This window comes from Struthio camelus, chromosome 3 (genome assembly GCF_040807025.1).
Source record: "Struthio camelus isolate bStrCam1 chromosome 3, bStrCam1.hap1, whole genome shotgun sequence".
NCBI lineage: Eukaryota > Metazoa > Chordata > Aves > Struthioniformes > Struthionidae > Struthio > Struthio camelus.
Genome location: NC_090944.1, coordinates 123,921,184 through 123,940,499, shown reverse-complemented (window position 1 = coordinate 123,940,499; position 19,316 = coordinate 123,921,184). Strand labels below are relative to the sequence as shown.

General features: G+C 43.8%; 1 long non-coding RNA gene across 1 annotated transcript; it reads left to right on the top strand.

The window, feature by feature from the left end:
• The first annotated feature begins 3,540 nt into the window (after positions 1–3,540).
• Positions 3,541–18,051, top strand: LOC138066870 (uncharacterized). Its single transcript, XR_011140479.1, has 4 exons — positions 3,541–3,633; positions 13,184–13,314; positions 14,383–14,483; positions 15,305–18,051. It is a non-coding gene; the product is annotated as an uncharacterized lncRNA (long non-coding RNA).
• Positions 18,052–19,316: the final 1,265 nt, after the last annotated feature.

Here is a 19,316-nt window from a genome sequence, read left to right as displayed (position 1 = left end):
TAAGAAATACCTGGCACAGGAGACAGATTATAGCACTGCAAGCTTCTGAGATGGGAGAAGAAGAGGTTGACAAGCCCTAGAAAAGGAAATAATCACTAGAGTTGACTGGAAATTGATGTTTCTGTTCCACCAGAAATGACAACATTGCAAAACAGGCTTCAATTCTGAATCAGAACAAAAATTCAAAACATCAAATTTTATAAGAACTGAATTTTACAAAGGAAACTAATACAGAACTACCAAAATAGTTCTTAAAGAATAGCATCATTTTGTTAATGTTGCAACATTTTGCTTTTTCTTTTTAACATTTTATCATATGTTACAGTCTCAAAGCATCATGAATAATGAAAGTTACATGCATTTAAATACCTCAATAATAGCAAAATTAAAAAAAAAAAGACAAAGTTGAAATTTGCTTTATAAAGTAAAACATTCTGATAGTTGTAACTCTTTATTCAGACTTTCAGAAATTTTGTCCAAACAGGAACATAAACAACACATTGTTGGGTCAGACTGCTGGGTCCATCCAGCCCTGCCCACTGGCAATAAGAAAGGCTGTGTTAGGACAGCACATGAGTCTGGCCGCTTTCTACAGCCCACTCCCTGCTTACTCCCTCAGTATCCACAGCTGTCGGACTTGAGATGTTTCTGGGTACGTCCCTGCCTAGTCCTCTAGTAGCTCTCTATGGGACTGGTCTCCACCAATTTTGTCTAATTCCTTTTTCAGCCTGCTGATAGAGTCACATCTACTACATCCTGGGGCAGCAACGCACATTTATCTGTGAGCTTATCTGCCATATGTTTGCCCTCTCAGTTTAGAGAAGTCCTTCTGGCATCTTTTTCTATCTGTGTGGAGTTGTCTTACCGGAAAGAGCCCCGTACCATTGCAAACTCAGAGATTTCATTGTTCGCTGCCTCCTCTGGTTATTGATGAAGATGTCAAACAAAACTGATTCCAGCACTGATTCCTTGGTGACCCCACAGCTAGCTCTTCTCCGTATTGACTACTAAATCCCACCCTTTGCTTGCTGTGCTTTAACCAACTTTCAATCCACGAAAGAATTTTTCCTCCAGACCTACCATTTATTTAATAACCTTTGGTGTGGAAACTTGCTGAAGGCAAGTCTATTTGAAAATCCAAATAGAGTATATCCACTGGATCTCACTGTTCTCCTCTATCCTTTTAAGTTAGACACGTCTCTGACAAAAAATAAAATTTTGATGAAAATATATTTCCCAATAAAACCTGTTGTGACAGGACAAGTTAGAGTTAAAAAGCATTGTCCATCAGAAAGACCTATAGATTTTTATATGGCAGTGCTGTCCCATGTGAGTTGGAAGCTAGGAGCTCCTTAACTGAGCAAAGCAACACCATGCTGTAGTACCTCCCCAGTCCAGTTTTCCTTTTCAGTAAAGATTTTAAAAGCTATATTTTAGGCTTGAAAGCCATTCTCCCTACATCTCTGGTCCCGGGACAAACGCAAGTTGGTCGGCCTTTTCTACTTCTGTCTTTCTTTACTGATCTCATCTCAAAGCCCTCTGGAGGAAGAACACTGTTGCATTATATGTGCACAATACCCAAAATAATTAGGCCCAGTTCATGAAAGAAGTGCTTACAGGCTCTCTATCAATGAAGTAATGGCACTAGGGCAGAAAATGAGCAGTTATAGGAAGAAAAAACTCTGTTCTTGTGCCTGGAAGGTGTTAGGCAGTGACACTGTAAATAGTCTTTCAAACTCTTACATCTGAGTTTACAGACCTTTGAGAGATGCTGTTCTCAGCTGTGATGCATATCTTTTGAAATACTAAACATCTCACCAATAAAGTTGATTATTTGATTAAATCTTTTTCCTAGGACTTCTCTTGCAGGTAAAACTCAGCGTCTTTGATAGCTGCTGCCTTTGGCTTATTTCTGTACCAGCAGGCAGAGCGCTACATGGCGATAGACATACAAAATTACATACCATGCATAAACTGGGATTTAATGAAAGGAAAGTAGAAATGACAGGAAGAAAGAGCTCTGCTTCAATTAAGTTTCCGTTTAAAGCTGTGTTCCCTAAGCAGTCAGAAATCCATATGCTTACTCAGGCTTTCTTGCTCAGATCTCATGAGCTTCAGGAAGGTGATATAGGGCAGGTAAAACAAACTTGGAATCAGGGCGGCCGAGGGCAGGTTTCTCACAAAATTACCCAATAAGCCTTTTTTGCCAAATTAACAGTTTTTTGGCCGAATTCTAGCAGTAGATTTGTGCTCTTTGGCAAACCCAAACCAGGTTTCAAAAGGTCTCAGTTTTACCTCAACACGTATCATCCTTTTAAGTATAAAACATTAATTAAAATTTAAGGTGCCAACCCAAAGCTGTCCTTGCCCCTTTCTAGCCCCCTTTTACGGAGGTTTAGATTTACAAAGAAGCTTCGACCAAGCCCTGAGCTTTTGCCCTCATCGCTGCCTTTGTGAGAGAGGATTTGGGGGGAAGAATACCCCAATTTAAAGCTCTGATAACTACCACGCAGAATACACACAATGCAACATTAAAGAACATGCCAGCATCATGGATGATGAGGGATTATTTCTTTTTCTTCCTCTCTCTTCTGCCCCCTGAGTAAGAAGATGCTGCCTTGGCCAGCAGGCCACTCTGCTACCAGAAGGGCAGGTTTTGCCAGATTTTGGCGCGGCTGTTGGCAAGACTAACCTAAGCCAGGGAGGCAACTCCTTGCCTTTAGGAAGACTGGGTCAGCAACAGCTGCAGCTCTAGTCTGTGTTAACTGTCGCTTTTTTCCTCAGTGTGGGATTTTATACCCTCCTCAGTAATATCAAAAGATTGTTGAACCTGGGAGGGCTGCTAATGAATGTGCTCCCACCAGCTAAAGCAAGACAAAAAAAGTGTATGTTAAAACGGAAACCATGCATAAGTTTTACACTTCAAATGCTTAACTGTTTTTCTTCTTTTTCCTTCCTGTGGCTTTGACTAGAAGGCTGTTTTTTCCTATTGTCTGATATGGCTTCCTCCGTCAGCCCCACTGCGATCAGTCCTTCAATCACCAGAGCTTTGAGGCAGACCCATGTAAACCTTTCCCCCATCCCTTCGCTGTGAGGACCCCAAGAGCCCTGTAGCGCTTTTGAGCTCAGAAGCCACCTTTTATTAGAAGAGAAAACAAAGCACGTTAACTCATACAACAGAAGATACTCAGCTGGGAGAGCCAGGATGAAAATAAAAGGGGATTATGGCAAAACCTCCCATTCCCGGGCTTGCCCTGGCTTCCTGTCTGACCAGGCTGCAGCCAGGCAGGAGGACACACAACTGCCGCCGCTGCCTCCCCTCAGGGCTGACTTCGCCCGCGGCAGGGACACCGCAACACGAGGCAGGTAACTGTTAAACCAGCCCTAGCGATGATCCTCTCCACAAGCCATAATTAAATGGCCGTTGTTTTTTTTTTTTTATTAGGCTTTTAGAGTCTTCCCGCGCAGACTCACGACTCCCCAGGTGTCGCTGAGGCACAAAACCAGCCCCCCGTTTCGCCTCGCCTCAGCTAGGCCGCCGCTCGCCGCAAGATGGCGCCGCCGGCCGCAAGATGGCGCCGCGGCCCCGCCGGCGGGAGCCCGCCGCGCGGGATGGCGTCGCTAGCGGCCGCGGTAAGACGCCAAGTCCAAATAAGCCAAATCAGGCGGAGGATGGCGGCGCAGGCCGCGCACCGTCAGCCGCTAAAGACTTGGGTTATGCTGGAGCAACGAAAGGGCCGCGCCAGGCCCCGGGGCTGGGGCGCGGCTCCTGCGCAGGCGGGAGGCGGCGGGGGAGGAGGGGAGGGAGGCGGCAGTCGCCATTTCTGCCCTTGTGGAGAGGCGGCGGGGCCTGGCGGGAGGAGGGGGAAGGTGGCAGCCCGCGCGCGGGCTCGTCCCCACGAAGGCGAGGACCTCCGCGGGGTCCCACCCTGCGGCATCGGGAAGGGAAGGGCGCCGCCGAAGATGTACCTAGCTGTATTTCGGGCACATTTGATTGAATCTCAGCTCCTAAAGCTTTACCTTTAGGTACTTTCATGTAGCAGGCATAGTAGTTGAAAGCCTGAGCTGGCAAAAATCACTAAAGCTTTCTGGAGTTACAGACCTCTGCTCAGAGGGTCTGTCCCTTCACTTTTTGCCTTTCTCCACCTCAAAGCTGATCAGCAGGCCTTGCAAACCAGAAATAAACCACTTAAGAACTCAGCCTAATATGTCAAGCATAAAATAAAACGTCTGTATATATCCCAGCAGCCTTCACAACCTCCTATTTTATTAGTATGTCTAAAACAACTTTTGTTTCCTGACTTTCATTCCAGCCAGAAGCACTCAGATAATACTCCTAGGGCTGTTATGTGTATTTCCAATTAAGCAATTTATAAGCATTGGCTTCAAAGAGCTTTTTGTTCTTAAGGAAATTATTTCTTCATTAAGCATAAAACAAGTCTTTCTTTACCCCTGCTCCAGCTGAAAGCCCTTGTGCCCCCTTCACATATGCTTTAAGTACCGAACTGTGTAGAAGGAGATTAATCATCTTGTATCCCAACAAGCAGGCGAGACACGACAGCCGGGTCAGCCTCACAGGGAATAGGCTTTTCAGTGTTTGTTTTCAGAGAGAAGTAAAAGACAGACAGACACTTAACTTGCAGGCTACTGCCTTTGCCAGAGGCAACCCACACAATCATGGGCCCTTCTGGAGTCCGACTGAGTCACGAAGAACTGCTGCAGATAGAATGAAGACAGCCGAGGGGGGGGGGGGGAAATCCCATTCACATCCAGCTAATGAGTAGAAGCTCCAAATTGCCTCTTGTTTTCCAGGCTGTGTACCTTAATTAGATGAATCATACAATACTGAGGGTGGAAAGCACAAGCCGAAGAGCTCATAAGAGTCCACTTCATTCTTTTACACTAGCAGCATTGTCTGCCTCCCCACGAGGGAAGGACGTCCCTCCATTTTCTGGGACGAGAAAGTCCTCTAGCTTAGTCATGATGCTTTCTTCTTTTAAGGGTGAGGCCTGGACCAGTGTGGAAAATGAGGGGCAGAGATGATGCGTGACTGAGTGTATTCCTGTTCTTCTTCCAAAATCCAACTATTAAGATGACTTTCTGTAAAGGCACTTACCAGCCCCCTTACTGGTCAGGGTCAGGCCCATGGCAAGACAGCATGAGTTGCACTGAGCAGCAACACAAGGGGCCGCCTTCAAAGTGATGGCTCACCTGATAGTACAGGGAACTGACTCACAAGAAATCTCTTTGCTGTGGTAACAGGAAGACGTTATGAGCCTTGCACATTCCTTGCACTCGGGGAGGAAGCCCCCTTTTAATGTAAAAGACGAGCTGCATTCCCTTTGTCTTTTTCTGAAAGAAATTGGAATGAGACATCCTAATGAAGGGAGAGTTCCTGGATGTTTAAGGTTGGTGTTTGGTGTCTGGCAGTTTATAATAACATCTCAGATGCAGACATGGATGAACTGATAACAGAAAATGTAATTAGTACAGTTCGTAAACACCTGAACTGTAGAGGCAGGTAAGAGACTAACATGTCATGGCATGTAAGCCTGTATCTGTGCTTAGCTTGCACAAGGTAAGTGGAAAATGTGTAATGTATTTCAGTGGAACAAACAGCCCCATGTGGTTCTCCCAGAAACGGGCGTGTAAAATGGCTCTGATGGTAATGGAGCTTGCGGTGGTGTGTTCAACTGCATAGTTCATCATAGGCACTGTATAGCTCAGTGGAAGGACAGTCAGTTCAGAACGAACTTAAAGCTTTGACATTTCCTTCTCAGTCTCTGTATATTACATGACATGCTCAGTAACGCCATTTCTCATCTTCCTTTCTGTTACTGAGTAGATGGGCTTTTTAGCTGTACGAGGGAGTAATGCATGGCTGTAGTTCCCTCAGCAAGCTCAGTGGTATCATGTCTTGGTTATTCTGGTTTTATGGTGTTTATTTCTGCCGTATAGGGAAATAAGTTTTGAAGAGGGATTTGAAGGAAGACGGGGCAATATGTGTCAGCACGGCAACATGGCCCCTGGGACAGGGACAGCTCCACTGCCAGATGGGGAGTTACTGATCTGCAGGGTCAAGAAAATGGAGACATACTCTTGTTTCATGGCAACAAGAGAGAAAGGAAGAGTGTAGCGTGAAAAGCAAGTCATACTTGGTGCTGAGAGTGAGCACTATTGTCAGAGTGGAGGAGAGAACAGCAAAGTAAATGTCAGAGACAGATAAGCAGGATAATAAAGGGACTGTGCAAAGCAGAGATGTGTGGAAAATCATGCTGTAGTTGGAAATGCAGGGTAACATGAGAAGAGTATCAATGATATGATCATTATGCAAGGCATGAGGTTGATTTGGAAGCTGTGCTCTGGAGTCACTGCAGTGTTAAAGAGGCCAGAAAGGGAAGAAGTAATATAAGGCTGGAGGTAAGGTAAAAGTGGGCAAGAGTATGAGCTGCACTGCGTCTTAGAAACTCTGCAAGAGGAGAATCATCAGGATTTAGGTATAGTCTAGTGTGGAAAAGAGTATAGAGCGCAACCAGAGCTGTCTGGTTACTGACCTGAAGGGTAAGGGACATTGCAGCATTCTTAGTTATACAAAATAAAGAGCGCAAGAGGAGACAATCACAAAGAGAGCTCAGGATTTAATTTTGCTTGGTGTTCAGTCAGCAGGAGACTTGGGGGTGGTGATGTTGTGAAAGCTGAACTGAGGAAAGCAGATTAGGAGCTGTGAGTCAGAAGTGTGAGCTCACAGTGACATAGCTGATATTTGAAGCTGCAGAAAGAGGGAGGGAGGGTCACGCGAAGCTCTGAGGGGACATTTCTTCCCGGGCTTTACAGCTCAGAATCCCATCAGGACACAAGCAGTTCAACAACCGTGAGTCGTGGCAGACATGCAAGAGCGTGTCAGAGGCAGAAGGGAGAAAGGGAAAGCAGGGGCCAGATAAACTTGTGTGTGATATGGAGCTGCAGGAATATTCCTTGAGTAAAGATAGGAATTTGAGAGAAAGCGCTTCTCAAATTTAGATTACCCACTGGAGATATCACCTCTCTGGAGAATCTTCTGTGAGTAAAGTTTTGGATGTGTGCTTCAGCTGCTATAGAGAAGTCTATTCTGTAGCCAAGCCAAGTATCTTAACTGGATGATGCATAGTAACACATGGACCGTGAAGGCGCTAGTCATATTCCTGTCTATAATGGCACTCATTAAGATCTTTTTGTTTAAATAGCTTGTCTTTGTTTGCTTTCCAGGAATAGTGTTGAAATCTCATGTGGTATCCGAATGCCTTTTTCTCCCCTTAAGCCTTTGTGGAAAGGGAAGTGCTTTGTGACATCTCCTCATTCTTACGTACCTGCCTTAGTGGCTGTGATAGCAACATGCTCTTCTATTGCTCTGGAAACTAGCTTTGCGTGCACTGTTTCATCTACTCCTTAATTCTTCCACTGGGGCACTAAATCTGGCCTAAGCTGAAATACTAGGACAATAATTCTTAATCCACTGTGGAACATTAACTGAGTGTTAAGACAGCAATTTGCTGTATATTATGAATGTGGCTCCATTTTGTTTCCTCTCTGGAGATGCTGATTCACTGATGGAGTGATGTTCTTCCAGGCAGGAAAAGATTAACTAGAGACAACAGACTCAGAAGTAATAAATAAGGCTGTAGAACAAAAGTGCCTGATATTATATTATTTTAGAAGCCATATATAATCATGCCATCAAAGATGTGTTGTAATGCACACATGCAAGGGAGCAGAGTTAAGATGGTGCCGCTGATCTTAACTGTGCTGGTTCGTGAGGTTACAGAGTTTACAACTGCGTATTTTACACACCACATCGATCTAGCACTGGGAGGACGTTTGCATCTATTTAGCTACAGTAGCAGCATTCTCCTTTCGGTTCTCTCTTAACCCCATCAACATCAGGGTGTTCTTCAAAAGATCAAAAGTAGTATGACCCCTGCTTCACAAGTGCAAAACAGATGCAGGAGAAGAGGCAGGTCCCTTAGTCCCTGAGATAACAGAAGATGCAGTAGGAAGCAACCACGTTTCCTGGCTCCTGCTGCTGCACACGGCTTTTAGTCATGCACCCTTACGAGTGCACTCTGAAGAGAAGTTTGGATAGTGCTGCTCTAACACATACAAGCACAGTCTGGGACCGCACAAAGCCTTTCAGAGAATCTCCTTATCACCTTATTTGAAGGGGACCACCTTCGAAACCAGACAACAGCATCTGATGACAGACAAGGCTGCTGCTCTTCTCTCTTGCTTTTGTGATTCTCTTGTCCAGAAAGAGCTGGGCCAATATTGTCCTCCTGGCTGCCATTTATACTGATGCTGGGAGCTTACTGGACTGCCTTTCCACAGGCCTGGGACAGGCAGCATTTTGGGAGTATTGAGCGTAGGCAGAAGGAAGGGGCTCACTAGGCTCTGTATCTGTCTTTCATGGGCAATGGCCAAATGGTATAAATTTCATCAGTCTTTTGAGTATACTAATCTACTCCAGGACCAAAACTGGCCCATGTGAATCGTGAAAGTCAGGCAGTTGTAACAGTTGTGATTCTCCTCTGAGTGAATAAAGGTGCAGAAGAGAATCTGAGCCTGCTTATTCGTTAGGAGAAGCCACATTGCTGTAGGGCTCAGTGTCAGCAAAGCAGCATTCTTGCCTGTTTTATCCTGAGCAAATAACTGTGAGAAAACTGATCTGTGGCTGCCAGTAGATTACAAGAGGGTTTGGGTCTCCCTGAGTTTTCTCCACAAAAGCCCACTGCCTGTATCTGGGAACTGGATTCTGTTCCCCTTAATCTAGGCTATTAACTTGCTGAAGAAGACTGAGGAAAGGGCCTGATCCCGATTCCTATGGCAAATCATGGAGGTAGAATGCCCCGTTTTGTCTTGATAGTGTGTTGTGTAGCTGTGAGAGATCAAACCTCCAAGATATGCTCTGCGAGTGACCCTGCCCTCTCCTCCTCAGGTGAGGGTATTCTTGGTGTCCTGGCACATGGGTCTCTACTGCCCAGCTCTTCCCTCTTGCGGCAGGAAGGGTTGGAGGCATAGGCCGGTGACTCGCAGTGCCAGCCGTCTAGCTGCATGCTTTGGGGATCTTCACTGCTTCACCGCAGGGTCGTCGTTGACATTCTTAGCACGTTCCTTTCATTTCTTCCCTTTGGCGTGGCAATTGGTATTCCATAAAGTGCTGCCTCATTTCTGGTCAGGCTGCTCTTTACCATTTATTTTTAAAGTTTCCCCCCACCAAAACTTGCCTGGTAAGAGCTTTTGTATAATTGCTGCTCAATATTTGTATTCCAAGACAGTATCGGCTGTTGGAGCTGGCTGCAGGCTTTCTTCGGCTCGTGTAGCGTTAATCCACACCGCTAACTTAATTGAATAGTCTAAACACAGGAATAGGCTTTCTTTTCTCTTCTCAAAACAGCATCTTTCTTCAGCCCTTTTTATTTGCTTTTGCTAATTCTGTTACCTCTGCAATAGATCTTCAAAACGCCCCTCCTAATTGAAGTGGGCTGCAGTATCTGCCAGAATAATTTTTCGGTGTGTTTTCTAAGTGGTTGTTGTATTTCCCAAGTTTCCCTTATTTCCCAGTAGGACTGGCTGATTTGTGGCTGGTGGTGCCAGAGAGGTGGTTCTCATTTTCCTTTCCACTTAGTCACCTGCTGCTTTAAGTAAAAATCAGTCTGTTTATCTTCGTCTGTGCAGGTCTGGGAGTCTTCGGCACCATACATGTCATTGGATTCAAAGAGCAAGAAAGATGACGAACCGAACTACACTCGCTTTCCAAACTCTAACTCTAAAGTTTCCCTCTGGACTTGAACTTCCTGGTTTTAATTCACTTCTGGATGGCACTGATTTAAGCATTTTCTTCACTCCTCTCCCCAGATAAACAGTTCTGTTTTTTCTATGGTAATTATCTATTTGTGAAGGTTCCTTGATATTCTGCCTACACTTTCCCTTCAGGTCATTTTAAGAATTCTCCTATTTCTAACTGTTTCTCCCATTATGATGTTTAGGCTCTCGCAGACAATTTGAAAGCATCTTGTGTCATTCTTACCTTTGGTGTTACTTGGCCGGGTTAGTCAGTTCTTTTTAATCTCCTCACTAGCTCCAAATGTTCTTTTTTTTTTTTTTTTTTCCTGATTCTGGCAGATAATGTTCCTCAAGTTCAAGCTCTTATGACCCTATCTGCCTCTACCTGCCAGCATCCGTAACCTTTTTCTTATAAGTAGTTCTCAGCACTTTGCCAAGATGTCTTAATAAGAACAAAATGGGAAAAAGTGCAGATGCTAATGACGTTTATTAAACAGTCCAAGAAATGATCTTCTGGTTCTTCTCTTGCCAAAAAGTGTGTGATAAGTTATCTTTCTGGCCTCTTGCTGTAAGTATAAACATGACTTTCCTCTTTATTCTTTTGCTGTAATTTTAAAAACTCTTACTCCAGATAGGTTGCTTAACTGCATTGCTTGGAATAGTTATCAACCTGAGAACCGCTGGCCTATTTCTTTGATGATAAGTAGAAGGGCAAGTGGGTGAGGAGCAAGCTGCAGGGCACAGCATCTGCCTGGGTGATCAGAGTCATTTTTGTGGTTACGAGCCTGTTTGGCTGACTCTACCAGTAAACAAACGGAAGTCAACTGGCAGGGTGCAACTAAACTCACACAGCCTCCAAAACAAAGTAGCCGCATCCAGACTGGTCTGTACAGGCCTGTAGCCTGTGCCACCTCCCAAGGCATGTACAGGGGTTGTCTGGAAGAGTGCTAGCCGACCCAGACCAGAACTGTGCCGAGGCCGTGCTAGCAGGTTAACAGTATGGAGACTATGTGCCTGCTTCAAGCCTGTGCCCAGTCCTAGTCTTTATGTCCACTGGGTGAAGTGCACACTGTGTTTTGTTCCTTAAAATTTTTCTGACATGACCGTTAGAGTCAGGAGAGAGGTTCAGGATGCCTCTCCTTTGCTTCAGGCTCTGGGATTGAAGGCAAGGGGAGCCTTTCCATTACTGCAGTGAGGTAGGGTTAGCTTCTGTGGTACTGTGATAGAAGGTGGACATCGTGGAGGTGTCTAAAATCTTACCTAACGCTTTCTCTGCTTCTCATGTCTTTGCCAGACTTTGGAAAATTTTATCTAAAATTGTTCAGCCATGTAAAAAGATGAAACTATGTCAGATATGTTGATTCTTAACCTGGTTAAAAGTCATACAGTGCTTTCACTTGGAAGTGTTACTTCTTCCAGGCTTTGTAGAAAGAAGCATCTCCAGTGTCAGGAAAGCCCCTTTTGCTGTCCCCAGGGAAACATGAATTGACCAACTCATAAGCTCTGACTAATTGCAATTTGGACCCCCTCAGCAGAAGCTTGTTAGAATTTGGCAGCTAAATTCCTGACTGGTGGCACCTGCAGTGAGCATCCTCCAGCCCTCCAGCTTGTCGGTGCCAGCTCAGCAGCTGGTGTGCAGCTCGGTGCTGTACCTTGCAGCTGGTGGCTCCTCCTGTGCAGAGAGGAGGACTGCAGCATGAGGAGGGGGGAGAAGGGCCAGCAGGCAGGTAAAGCGGATTAAAAGGGCAAAAGCTGGAAAGTGTACTACAGCTTGATGTTATGGGTAGGAGGGAGCTGTGGGGAGGAGGAAGTGGTGCGGACACCGAACCAGAGTTTATATAGCCCCTAGTCTGTTCTTGTCCGACATGGAGCCCAGCCAGGGTCTTCCTGAGTCTCCATGTTTCTTTCTTTGTTGGCAAATGTCTGTATTATCTGGTGATGAAGTATGTATTATATATCCCTCAAGTCTGCTGATTGAGTTTTTCCCTCATGAGGCTGATCCCTGTGGATGATAACAGACATCTCCTGCTACCAGTTACTTATTAGGCAGCATGGCAGAGATCTTTATTGGGGACCTAAAAGATTTCAGTTCCATTTGGAGGTCACTAGGGTTGCATATAATATCATTTATTTTCAATTAACATGGGAACTGATTTAATAATTTCCAATAAATTGCTAGGTACTTAGAGTAGACCTGTCTGGAAATACAGATTCCTCTCCAGCTGAAAATGTTAACCGTTGCCATTTCACTTGAGACAAAATAGAAAAAAAGCTACTGTATTTTTGTGGAAGTACATAAAAGCAAACTGCCGTTCTTCTAATTTTTCTCTATGAGCTATCAGCGTCTCCAAAGGGTTAACTGGCATAAAGAAAATGAGCTGATGAAAGATTTTATGGAAGAATGACTTGGATCTTATAGATGGCATAAGGCAGGGCTTAATCCAAAATTAACATCCTGTATGGGTTAATTAAAAGGAAACGAATGTGAAGAAGCTAGTTCTCCTCTTCACCACCTCATTCAGCTTATCTTTAATGCAAATTGTCAGTGCAATTCCTGTCATGAAAGTAAATCTCATTTAAATACATCACCTCTTCACACACATGTAAACCAAGAAAAGAATGTGCTCCTACCACGTGAATTGGGTGTTACTCAGCTGCAGAGCAAGGATAATGTGGGTTTCCAAATACAGTCACTGTCGCTTTCATCTAGGTTTGCATTTTCTGGAGGATCTTTGTAAAGGATAACGTCACTCAATTGCCTATCAGAGCCTCCAATGAATGTGGAAGAATGGAGCGCTGTGAATCTCCTTTTGAACTATGATAGAGCAGTATGATTCTCCCCCATTTCACAGGTGGGAAAAATGACTCACTGAGGAATTTGAAAGTTACGTGACCCAAATCCTTTGATAATGATTAAAGGGCAGACCTGGAACAACAGAAGCTCTGAACCCACACTCCCTCTTCTACCTATGGGCTCGTGTTCCCAAAGGTCTGTATATCCTTAGGCTGACACACTCCTTGAGATTTTATGACTTTCTATTGAGTAGAAGTTCAGATAAAAGGAAACTTTAAAAGCAAATGCTATTTGAAACTGTATAAAAATGTAAAAAACTATATTGTTCTTATAAATCATGACATCACATTATTATTATTCTCTTGGAGCAGTTTATGGAGCAGTAAAGCCAGAATTCTGTACAGAGATGAAAGTCAATATCTATCTCCATCCCTGCGCCAACATTAGCAGGAAATATTGCTAGGCATTGCAAGCTAGGAAAGAGAGAAGAAGAATATTAACTATAAGCTTTTCTCCATATTATAGTCCCATGTAACAAAACAAAGTATACAGTCCTTCTTTGTATGCTTACAGGACTTCCTTTCCACGAAACAATAAAGAAGCGGAGATTCCTAAGTGCCTGGGAGGACAAAGTCTAACAGCTATACCATCAGAGATGCCTCAAGAGGCTGTGATCCCTCCTACTCCCCCCCCCCCCGCCCAAGGTGAGAAACTATGATAAAACATGTTTATATGGGCAGCTGGCATAGAAAGAATTCTATCCGTGTTTTCATTGCATGTTAAAATGTATGCATAGAGTGCAGTGTAAGGTCAGCAAAGCTTTTCTTTCATAATTGTGGTCCAAAAGGCAATGTCTGGGTGACCGTTCGTCCTCCACATATTTTCAAGAGCTAGTTTGAAGTTTACTCATATGAGTGGGCTTTAGATCAGGCCCATAACCTGAGTGGGATTAAAATACACAGCGAGCAGTTCAGCGTACTAAGTTTTCTTTCGTGTGTGGTACAGCCAGGAGGTGGCAGTGCAAGTCTAGTTTGCAACATCTGGATTGCAGGCTGCTAGGTTTTTTCCAGTCCTGACTTTGGAAAGATGGTGAGCTGCTGCTGTTCTCCCACCTGCACCATTTGGTGGCCACTGCCTGCAAACCACTGACAGCATTTGCAAGGCTATTAAGTGGGTCCCAGCAAGTTTGCAGAGCTCTCTAGGAAATGCTGCCTGGTCTTTCTTTTCATTATTATCATAATTCTCTACTATTGACTCAACTCTGGTGTTCACCAGCTCTTTGACCAAGCTCCCAACCAATCCTTTCAGAGGCAAGCATGAGTCTTCTGTGTATACACATCCTTGCAAGCAGATGACATGGGCGTTTGCTCACAACAGCAAGTGGATCATTAGCGCAAGTGCTTGACAATTGTTTATGTAGAATATAAATTCTACTTAAGTGTAAATGCAGATTCCAGCTCCTTTCTCTCCATGCTTACTCGTTAGCACTCATGGCTGGAGGTTTAGCAAAAGACTGTTTTGCATTCAATTAGCTGGTGAGGTGGTTATGGACTACCAGTGTTTGTTCATTCTCAGCAGGAGGAACTGAATGGAAATTCCCATTCAGTGTATGCATAGCAATCCAGGATCACAGTGAATACTGCTGCAAGTAGTATTTTCTGCATGAAAAGCAGAAATTGGAAGAGGGCAGAACAGATGAACACAAAGAGAGAAAAAACATCTACAGAATGACAAACTGGCCCATATCAACTGTTTTTTTTTTTTTTTGTCAGCTTACACTGCGATCTAGGTCTTTTAAACTAAACAGCACTGAGTCGGGTCAGCACATGATGAGGGACTGCTGGGGGAAAACCAGATGTCATGGAGAAGTATGGTAATACTGATAATTTTGTAGTCTAAACTGTATTCCCTTATGAAATGACTGTTGAATAGGCAAGAGGCTTCAAAATCCTTATCTTTTTCTTGAGAGCTGCTGGCTAGTAACAAAAAAAGCAGAGTTCATTGTAAGTCCCAAGATCTGTGTATGTTTGGTTTAATGGGCTACATCAACACTAGGATAGATATCTCTGCCTCCACAAAAAAAGACATTCACTATCCTGTGCCTCTCAAACAGCTTTTTTTACATCCGTTTTCCTTAAGCAGCTGTAAATGGGGAGGTAGAAGAGGGGCAAGGGGGACTATAATAAGCATTGCCCTCAGATTTAGTCACCTTTAAAGAGAGACAGGAACACTGTGGGTCTTGCTCTTTTGAAGGACTTGAAAAACTGTTAGATGACAGTAGAAACAGAAGAAGTTCGTTCAGTTAAACAAGACTGCAAAAAGAACAGATGATGCAGAGGTTTTTAAACATAGGATCAGATAGAAAAACGAGAAAAGCATGCATGATGGAGAGGCAGGCAGTGTGGAAAGGTGAATAGAAGATTCTCTGCACAGAAAGCACTGAAGTTATTATACTCTAAATTCTGCATTTATTGTCAGCTCCTAATGTCTACTGATTTCAAAGGAGCAATGCAAGATAAAATCTGACTCTAAATGGATGTAGTTGTCAAAGTCAACAACAGGAACCGCAGATAGAAAGAGATTTGATACTACTCCACAATCCTGCCTCCAGTGATAGTTATTGCTAGAACAGGTCAGAAGAGGGAGGCAGACTGCATTTCTTCCAATTCTGCTAATGGTTCTCTTGTGTTTCAGATTTAAGAAAGGACCAACTCTATAGCTGGGAAGAAATCGCCAAAAACATCATTGATATTTTCCCAAAACTTGTAAATTTTCAGCCAGCTACAGATTACATCAACAGCCTGAATGCTAATGCAGGCGCTGCGCCTCCAGGCAGCCAGAGGCTCAGCTCTAGAGAATATTGTTTGAGTGAGAGAAGAGGTCACCTACCATGGCCCATGTGACCCCCGCAGTTCTGCTACCACCATTAGTAGAGATAGCATCTGAAAAATAGACTTAATGTCCACAGGCAACTGGAATGAGAGCAGTTAGCACAAGTGGCCAGACGGACTTTAGAGGTTCCTGTAACGTCCTTTGTTCTTGGTCTGGGCTGGAGTTAAACCGGCGTCTACCACTGAATGGCTACATACCTTGTGGTCCGTTCTCTGAGCCTTGCAAACATTTCTGTGCATGTTACTGCAAGTCCTTTCACATCACGCTGAGGATGGCAGCTGCCAGGAGGTCATGTATTGCTCTAAGCGCCCAGGTCCAAACCTTTTATTTAAAACAATGACGTTTGGATTGGAAATGCTATTTTGATTCTCCTCTTTTTTCAGTTGCCACAGCCTTGAGTATGATGGCTTAGAATAGCTGGAATACTGAAAACCTCCACCAAGCACTGTGCTGACAAAACAGCAGTTTTTATGTGCTCAGTAGTTCTGGCTAATCTCACTACAGAGTCCACCTTCTGAATGAATCTTTTTTTTTTTTTTTTTTCTTTCATCGCTCAGCGTATTAACTTGAGGTCATGCTCCACTGACGCTTGCAAACAGCACACCCATCTCTGTCAGTCACAGCCATGCACAGAAGGAGCTTGAAAGGAATTAATTCTGTCTAATAGACATACCCAGCTTGCACGTAGCCCCTCAGGATGGGAGTGGTAGCACGAGGGACTGATGTGAAATTGGGGGAGGAGGGAAGAGGGGTTAACCTACAGAAGTGGAAACACTCCTCTTTGAAATGATATCAGAAATCTGTAATGTCACAAATATTTAGGTTGTGGCTTGTTCTGAGAGATCTACAAACCAGTAATCATGACAAAGTCAGCTTCGTTTGTTTTGTATGGTTACCGTTAAAAAAGACCAAATAACACTTCACAGTCCTGTGAACCAAAGCAGAGTGCTTTGTAATCTCTTCAAGAGAAAGAAGCAGTGACTGAATTTAGCGCAGAGCTGTGAGAAAACGGAGAGACTAGACCAATTGTATCAACAGTAGTAGAACTTTATTTCTTAAAGAAAAAGTGGTAAATAAAGGTGCTCTTCATTAGAAGCCAATTACACTGCCAGCATGCAAAGTCGCATAAACGTGAAGTAAGGAAACGTCCGAATTAAGGTCACCTGTGCAGCCGGTATCCAAAGGCAGATCCATCCTTCCTTCTTCTCTTCCCTTCTTTCCCCTTTCATTCCAGAAGCATCAGGAGACTTCTTCCACTGGTAGAAGACTAATTATTTTGGGACTGGAGGCAATTCCACATCTGATTAGCAAGAATATTTTTTGATATATTGCCAGCAGTAGCATCTTGCATCGATCTTCTCCTCCCAGAATTACCAAGTACTGTGTTGGTATTAGATAACGCTTGTTTTGTGTTTTATGGTCTAGCACACTGAGGCTGTGGGAGGAGCTACTGATGATCACCACCGGCAGTGTTAGACCTAGGACTGGAACTCAGGATTCTCAGCTTTCAGTCTTGTACATTACCCATTGTATAATGTTTTTTCTGACTACTGAGAAGATCTGTCCAGGGCAGAAAGGCTAGGACTATTACGTTCAGAAGACTAAGAAGAAAATCTGGCTGCTATGACTCTTGATTTGCCTCACTTCATACCTTGAATACTAGGCTGCTTGGAAGGAACTGACCGACTGTTTTGTCTTACTCATGTTATGCGTTTGTCCTCAGAATTACGAAGAACTGTCTTAGAAAAATATAAAATATTAAAGTCGAGTCGTATACTAATAAAAGCAAATAAATTCACTTTGGCAGCTGAAATAAATAGTGAATTTAACTTACTCTTTCTGTGCCTAGGCAGAGTGTGGCATACAGTAGTGTGGTGATTCCATTTCATTTCAGAGTTCCTGACGTACCATGATGTTACATCATATGCCTCAAATGGAGCGACGGGGCAAACAAAAGCATGTCTTTCAACATACTACAAACAAGGGACTCTGTAATCTTACTATATGAAAAGTCTCCTGTAAGTGTCATTAGAAAAGTGAATGGGTGTTTTAAACCTCTAAATTCAATCTATGTGAAGGCTACTGTGTCTTGCTGTGTCTCTGATGTGTAAGGGCAAGAAAACAGTTCTCCAGAGGTTGGAGCAGAGGTTGTGTGTGGATCCTCCTCCGGACTCTCTCTTTTGATCAGATGTGTGAGTGCGGGCAAAAAACAGGTGCTGCTTCAATTTCCCCATTCGTTGAACAAAGAGAGAGCCTATTTGTCGATGTTAACTTTGAGATCTTAAAGTGAAAAGAGACATGCAAAGCAGTAGATAGGATTATTTTACTGATTTAAATCATAAGTTAAAAGATTATTTTTTCTTTTGAGAAGTATCCCAATTTTTAAGGCTATGGGCGACAAAAAGAAAGGTGATTTTCACAGACCAGCGTGAAATTATTGCATGCCTCAGTATGCAATACTGAGGTGTCCTGGAAAATGGAGATATTAACTGTTTCAACAGAAGAGCTGTGCTGCCTGTCTGACCATCATTAAACTGATATTGCTCAGATGGTGTGTTGTTCACAGCAATCTGGGTCTTGCTCATGTCTGACTCATGTCTCCTGCATTCTCATCAGGGATCTGTATTTCTCACCATTATGGCCTCCCAAGATGCTGAACCTCCTGTGTCTCGGCATGTGTGGGAGGCCTGGGATCAAACATCAGGGAGCAGTAGCAGTCACTGGCAGAGTTTCTTGACGTGAAGGTGTCAGCCAGTGCCCAGCTCTCGGGATCCAAGGTGGAGTCTCTCTTCCAGCAGTTAAAATACACTTAAGGGAGAGAAAAAAGACAAAACAAAACAAAAAACCGGAACAGAATATGAGTCAGAATGGTGTAAACCTGTAGTTACAGAAGTTTTCAGTTCATCACATCGTTAGGTTTAACAGCCCTGCATCCTGTTTTGTATTTTATGGCACGTAATCTTTAAACCAGCACAGGGAAACATTCAGATTCCTTACATTTAGGATGATAGAGAGTGGACACTAGTGAAAGTGGAGTAGGCTTTCATTAGACAATGAGCATAGTTCAGATTCAGACTGAACCAGGAATTTTTCAGACCAGAATTACATGATAGTTCACAAAAGTCTATTTGGATAGATGCAGCTAGCAATCATGACAAAAAGGAGGTAGGCAGGAGGCGAGCGTCTCTGTGGCCCACAAGGGAGGTGTCCTTCCAAGAGTCACCATTCTCCACGGAGATGTAGAGTGCGCCTTGGACAGTCAAGGCTGCCTTGTGGTGTCAGCCCCGAATCTCAGAAACCTGCTGCCATAAATGAGCAAGGCCCCTTCCTCACACGTTTTGCTGATGTTCAGGGCAATCTTAGCATTAGGAGGAGACTGCTGACATTCCCCGTCCCTCTTCCAGAGATGATACTGAAGTATGAGGAGTGGAGTCAGAGAAAGAGAGGTCAGTTTTCAGGAGGTCACTGAGAAAACATGATACCGGAGCAGAGTGGATTAAACAATTCATTTAGCATATAACACTGACCACCATGGACATGTGCGGATGGTTTTCTCAACTGCTCTGCATACCTTCTACTGCAGCTGAACAAAACTGGCCCTGAGTTACAAATTTTCACAGAACATGTAAAGCGGTGGCTCTCTTAGAAAACTCTTGCTTGAAATCCTCATGATTTCTTATGATCTTTTCCCTAAGGAGCCCATCAGCACCTCATCTAAGTCCTCATAAATTTCTAGATAGGTTTGGAATCAATGACTAGGTTATTTCCTTAAAGTACCTACATGTATTTTCAATAGTTACCTACTTGTTCTTTT